Genomic DNA, 6,033 nt, shown 5'->3' on the forward strand with positions numbered 1-6,033 from the left:
CCAGGGCCAGACCCTCATGACTTTATAGCATTGTGTAACCACATCAGTGTCCTACCTGTGGGACTACACAACGAGAGATTGTGATGGAGATGCTTGGGATAAGCATGGCGACACTTGCGGGCTGCCCCCAGAACACTCTACGCAAAAGATGCATTTCACTGTGTGTTTCGATGTACGTGTGACTAATGAAGATACCTTACAGAAAGATATTTATTTGAGTCACACGTACACATTAACACACAGTGAAATGCATCACCCAGAATGTGCTGGGGGCAGCCTGCAAATGTCACCACTCTTCTGGCACCAAAATAGCACGCCCACAGTTCCTAACCCGTACGTCTTTGGAATGTGGTAGGAAACCCAAGCACCCAGAGGAAACACGAGCAGACACATGGGGAGAATGTACAAACTCCTTACAGAGAGCGGCGGGAATTGAACCTGGGTCACTGGCGCTGTAATAGTGTTACACTAACTGCTACACTATCATGCTGCCATTGAGAGCATGACTGCATCCAGTTGTTTGTTGCCCTACAGTCAACCATCTCAATTTAGGCAATTCCCACACATTAGTAAAGAGGACTTAAGGGTTAATTGTAATGGGAGTACCTTTACTGCATACTAATCCAGTAACAATATGGCTTCATGGTGGTCCTCTTCTAATTTGCATTTTTTAAAATATAAAAAACGTTTGCCTTGTTGGGCCATTTGGGGGGGGGGGGGGGGAAGGAAAGAAGGTCGAGAGTCAATTATATTACTGTGAAAGTGAAGGAAAACTTACTTCATATCTTTAGAATAATTAGCTAAATATTGTGCAACATTTAATAATTGTTCTGGATATCAAGTTATCACCACCAAGAATGGATCTAACCATCCCATTATAAAGAAACATCAGAAACATTTCTATAACTACTACAGATATTTTATCAGAAACCTGTCCACCTTCTATCCAAGGATCCTGTCGAATGTTTTCACTTATTAAAAGGTTTAACACCAGATTTAAAGGCGGCTTGTTTTAAATGTTTTTCTTTTAACTGTGTTATTACAGTGCAGCTTTATCAAATCAAACCACTCATCAAAAAGACATTCTAGCCTGTCCAGCAGCTCCAGAGTTTGCACACAATATCCTATTTGCACATCTACTCGACTGATCCCTACAACTTTCTTCAGATGCAGTCTGGCTTCAATATTTAAGTTTCTACATTTTTTCCGGAATCGCGCAAGAATGTATTTCTTTAGCCATAGAAGAATATCCCCCTTTAAAAAAAGGGGTAAGCTATGTAGTAAATAAAGGACAGAAATACTAATCCTAAACCGAAATATACAAGTCACAAATATTTCCTGAAATAATGCAGCGTGCAGAATCTGGAGCACAAAGAAACAAACTATCTCCCTCTACAGATGCCGCCTGACGTGCTGAGTTTCTCCAGCATTTTGCCCAGAATTACAGCCTTAACTAAATATACTTAATACGGAAATGTTGGAGATAAGCAATATTTCAACAGTGAGTGAATTGTTGGATTTTCAAATCAAAAAGGACACCACGGTCGAGCTGAGCTCCCTTTCACCAAGGGCAGTAAATCAGCAGCTAATTGCTGGCATTTCAACCGGGGTTCTGCAAAACCATTCGCAAACTGCACCCCCGCCACCCTACTCTCCCATCACATTGAAATCCAGATCACTGAGCCAGCTGCTGCTCGTACCTAAGAGAGACAGTATCAACTCGCTGAGTCACCGAGAAGTAGCAACAGAAACTTCCAGTCGCTGCAGGAGGACAAATGTTGCCATCACCCAGTTTCCCGATCCTACGTGACCCCGCCCCTGCGTGTTACGGCACCGACTGACCAATGGCAGGCAAGGGCGGGCCTCACGCGTGGGCCAATGACAGCCAGGAGCTGAAAGGCCCTGGTAACACCCATGTCCAGTAAGTAGCTGGAGTACTTTCGTCTTTCAAGTGCTGGCTTCCTGACATATGCACGGATGGGTCTTTCCTTTAAAATAAAAGGTTGTTTAATTCCTGCGGTGCAAAGACCTGCCGCCAGCACTAGCCTGTGGCCAGGTGCCGGTGCTCGCCTTATCCTTCCCACGTTGCCCGGCTTTTCCAGTAGCAGAGCGGCTGTGCAAAGGGCATTTAAAGCACACGGCTCTGGAATCAGCCACCCGACAAATGCAATCCACTGCCAAAGATCTCACTTGTGCCACGCTTTCCCCCTTACCTGCAGCTACTAGCTCCCTTGATTTGTGCTGAGCGCAGCCAACGAGTATTTATGAGCGAGTCTGGGTGGTTAAAAATACTGCACCAATGAGATCGTTAGTGATTGTCATGGGTTGAATAAAAGTATTGGGAGGAGGGGAGAAAATCATTGTCACTGAGCTTTCGGGAGTTTAAAGGAACGGCATGTGACGTGGGGCAGGCCAGAATTGGGTGAAAGGTGAAACCGACTGTGCAGATGATAATTTATTTTTCAACTTGCTTACCTCACTCGAGTAAATTGTATCAGCTGCCGGCATTCAGCTGACAAACGCAGGCCAGGAGAGATCTCACAGTGTATGGTTGGATGAATTACTGTAAAACATACATAATTGGACAAAAAGATATTGTCACTGTCCTGCAGAAAAAAATACTATACATACAATCCTTATTTGTTTTTACCCTCAATAACAATGTAAGTTACATCAAAGCATATATTACTTTCTACTACAATTATGACAAAAAATTATATATGATTATGTTAGCTTTTCACAGTAAACCAAATCATGGAATGATAAAATCATTGCAGCACAGGACACCACTCAGCACATCGTCTATACCGTTAATTCAATCATCTCCATTCCTCCATTCTTCCCCCTGCATTTGTTTTCATCTTCCCAATAACTTTTTGAAAACTACATTTGAATATGTGTCCATTATAATTTTGATCAGTGGACTCAAATTGTAGTAAGGCTTTTTTTTCACACTACCATCATGTTAAATGCTTGGATTCTAGTCCTTGAGGCCTGTGCTAAATGGAATAGATTCTTTTATTTACTCTATCTAAATCCATTGATTTTGTGTAACACTCTCAGTTTTCCTCTCAAACATCTCTGCTCCAGGGAAAGCAACCCATCTTCTCTTATCCGTAAAACCCTCATTCTTGCCTTTCTCCCACTGTTTTTGTTGTGAATTTGGCTTTTCTGGAAAATAACTGAAAGCTATCTTGCAGTGAAATCTGGATTTGGAAATAAGAGACAAGGTAGGAAAGGAGGGATTTTGATCTTCATGTTGACAGATCTCTGGCTATCCAAGTGCAATGAGAGAGGTTTAAATCAGGTTACCTTTGGGAAAAAAAAGTAATACGTCCTCTGAATTAGGATGGATTCGACTGGGCATGCAGCAGCAACCTCTAAGTAAGTATATGTGCACATGCTTGGGACCAAGTTGAAGATATAGATGTAGTAGCAGGTGGCCTGCAGACCGAAGTTCTGTCAGTGTGTTGTATTTGCCAGGTTGGAATTTGTATTGGTTTATTATTGTCACTTGTACCGAGGTACAGTGAAAAACTTGCCTTGCATACTATTCGTACAGATCAATTCAATACACAGTGCATGGAGGTAGTGCAGAGTGCACTGAGGTAGTACAGGGTAAAAACAATGACAACACAGAGTGAAGTTTCACAGCTAGAGGAAAGTGCATTGCGGGTAGACAATAAGGTGCAAGGTCAAACAAGGTAGATTGTGAGATTGAGAGTCCACCTCATCGTATAAGAAAACCATTCAATAGTCTTATCACAGTGGAATAGAAGCTGTCCTTGAGCCTGGTGGTATGTGCCCTCAGGTTCCTTCATCTTCTGCCTGATGGGAGAGGAGAGAAGAGAGAATGACCTGGGTGGGTGGGGTCTTTGATTATTCACCAAGGCAGTGAGAGGTATAGACAGAGTCCATGGAAGGGAGGCTGGTTTCTGTGATGAGCTGGGCTGTGTCCACAACTCTCTGCAGTTTCTTGCGGTCCTGGGCAGAGCAGTTGCCATACCAACCCGTGATGCATCCAGACAGGATGCTTTCTATGGTGCATCGGTAAAAGTTGGTGAGTGTCAAAGGGGACAAACTAAATTTCTTTAGCCTCCTGAGGAAGTAGAGGCGCTGGTGAGCTTTCTTGGCTGTGGCATCTCCGTGATTTGACCAGGACAGGCTGTTGGTGATGTTCACTCCCAGGAACTTGAAGCTCTCAACCCTCTCGACCTCAGCACCATTGATGTAGACAGGTACATGTACACCGCCCCTTTTCCTGAAGTCAATGACCAGCTCTTTTGTTGACATTGAGGACAAGGTTGTTGTCATGACACCATTCCACTAAACTCTCTATCTCCTTCCTGTACTGCAACTCATCGCTGTTTGAGATACGGTCTACTATGGCGGTATCATCTGAAAACTTGTAAATGAAGTTAGAGCAGAATCTGGCCACGCAGTCATGAGCATATAGGGAGCAGAGTAGAGGGCTGAGGATGCAGCCTTGTGGGGCATCAGTGTTGAGAATGATCGTGCTGGAGGTATTGCTGCCTATCCTCATTGATTGTGGTCTGTTGGTCAGGAAGTCAAGGATCCAGTTACAGAGGGAGGTGTTGAGTCCATGTCTCAGAGTTTGGTGATGAGTTTGCTTGGAATTATTGTATGAAGGCAAAGCTGTAGTCAATAAACAGTAGTCTAACGTAGGTGTCTTTACTGTCCAGATGTTCCAGAGGTGAGGTAGGGCCAGGGAGATGTCGTCCACTGCAGACCTGTTTCAGTGGTAGGCGAATTGCACTGGGTCGAGGTTGTCTGGGAGGCTGGAGTTGATGCGTGCCATGACCAGCCTCTCGAAGCACTTCTTGATGGTGGATGTCAGAGCTACTGGTTGGTAGTCATTAAGGCATGTTACCTTGTTTTTCTTAGGTACCAGGATGATAATTGTCTTCTTAAAACAGGTGGAAACCTGAGATTGAAGCAGGGAGAAGTTAAAAATGTCTACAAATACCCCCACTAGCTGATCAGCACAAGATCTGAGCACACAGCCAGGGACACCATCCGGGCCAGATGCTTTCCTTGGGTTCACTCTCCAGAAGACTGATCTTACGTCCTCGATGGTGACCATGGACTCAATTGCATTGGAGGCTGTCAGGGCAGTGACAATTCACTCCCCTTCTGCTCAAAACATGCATAGAATGCGTTAAGTTCATCAGGAAAGGATGTGCTGTAGTTAACTATGCTGCTCGACATAGTTTTGTAGCCTGCTATAGTGTGTAAACCCTGCCACAACTGATGGCTGGTCTGGGACTTTATTTTGAACCGGTATTGTTGTTTGGCATTACTGATAGCTTTCAGGAAGTCATATCTCAATTTCTTGTAAAGGTCAAGATCACCTGATTTGAATGCAGCATTCCTCAACTCCAGTAAGGAGTGGTTCTCCGAGTTCATCTATGGTTTCCGGTTTTCAGATTGAGGGTCAGGTCAGATCAAATAGCAAAAAAAGGTATAGGTCCCCTGTCTCAGATCTGGTTGGATTGGTGATGGTCATGTTGGCTTTTAATTTTGTAAAGGTGACCTTTGCCTTAAAGGGAGCAGGACAGGTAGATAAAGTGGTTCAGAAAGCAAATGGAATACTTGCCTTACTTGGCTGAGGCACAGAATGTAAGAGCAGAGAAGTCAAACTAGAACTCTATAAACCATCAATTAGGCTGCAGGTATTGCACTGTGTCTTCTTCTTACGCAGTTTCTTGGGACTGAAGGTGACTGCTTCCATTCTGGATTCTGAGATGACCGATGAGGCTAATGTGGGAACGTCAGACTCTTCCACAAATAGGGCAGGAGCTGCGGGATTAGGCGGGTGGATAGGTGGTTTGTGACGTGGTGCATTCCTTTCATCTTATACGCAGGGCTCTGTGTGCTCCTAATGTATGGACTCAAAGTTCTCAATACCATCCCTTCATTTTAAGCAGTCATGAATACCCAACAGATGCTGCAATTTTTTAGGAAGTTTTGAGCATATCCTTGAATCTTTTCTTCTGCCAGGGCTGTGGTTGT

The 6,033-nt window shown here is 44.1% G+C and overlaps 1 protein-coding gene across 1 annotated transcript in view; it reads right to left on the minus strand.

Moving 5' to 3' along the window:
- bbox1 (butyrobetaine (gamma), 2-oxoglutarate dioxygenase (gamma-butyrobetaine hydroxylase) 1) overlaps positions 1-1,778 on the minus strand; it is a 133,373-nt gene extending 131,595 nt beyond the window's left edge. Inside the window, exon 1 of the mRNA XM_052029352.1 lies at positions 1,701-1,778. The gene's annotated coding sequence lies outside the window, so the exon portion shown is untranslated. The remainder of the gene's footprint in view (positions 1-1,700) is intronic.
- Between the last annotated feature and the right edge of the window lie 4,255 nt (positions 1,779-6,033).

The sequence above is a fragment of the Pristis pectinata genome, chromosome 14 (assembly GCF_009764475.1).
Source record: "Pristis pectinata isolate sPriPec2 chromosome 14, sPriPec2.1.pri, whole genome shotgun sequence".
NCBI lineage: Eukaryota > Metazoa > Chordata > Chondrichthyes > Rhinopristiformes > Pristidae > Pristis > Pristis pectinata.